Below are 393 nucleotides of genomic sequence, written 5' to 3'. Positions count from 1 at the left end.
GTGATAGATTAAAAGATGCAGAGCGATGCATTTTGTTTTTTGTCAGCGTTTGCCTTTGACCACCTCCCCCCACAACGGAGCGAGGCGCGGCGAGGAGAGGCGAGGCACACGCCAAGCCCGGGAGACAGGCATCACTCCTTGTTGTGGTTGCCTGCAGCCTCTGGCTATCATCCCTTCACTCCTCGGCGGGGCAGGGAGCCCATTCCCAGAGCTGCAGGCAGCGGCCGTGCGGTGGCACCCGCAAAAAGCCACCGACGCCGCGAAGGCGGAAAGTCTCGTGGACTTTGGCACAGACGCGTCGCTCCAAATCTGTCACGGAGGACACCCTTTCAAGTGCGAGCACTCCACGGACGGGTCGGTCTAATGATAAGACACCCCCCCCCCACTACCCCC

At 61.1% G+C, this 393-nt stretch overlaps 1 protein-coding gene across 2 annotated transcripts in view; it reads right to left on the bottom strand.

The window, feature by feature from the left end:
• The window catches only part of RALB (RAS like proto-oncogene B), a 63,410-nt gene that overhangs the window by 30,864 nt on the left and 32,153 nt on the right, over nt 1-393 (bottom strand). The gene's annotated exons all lie outside the window — the stretch shown is intronic.

Source organism: Alligator sinensis, unplaced genomic scaffold, assembly GCF_000455745.1.
Source record: "Alligator sinensis unplaced genomic scaffold, ASM45574v1 scaffold1133_1, whole genome shotgun sequence".
Lineage (NCBI taxonomy): Eukaryota > Metazoa > Chordata > Crocodylia > Alligatoridae > Alligator > Alligator sinensis.
This window is presented reverse-complemented; position numbering and strand designations above follow the sequence as displayed.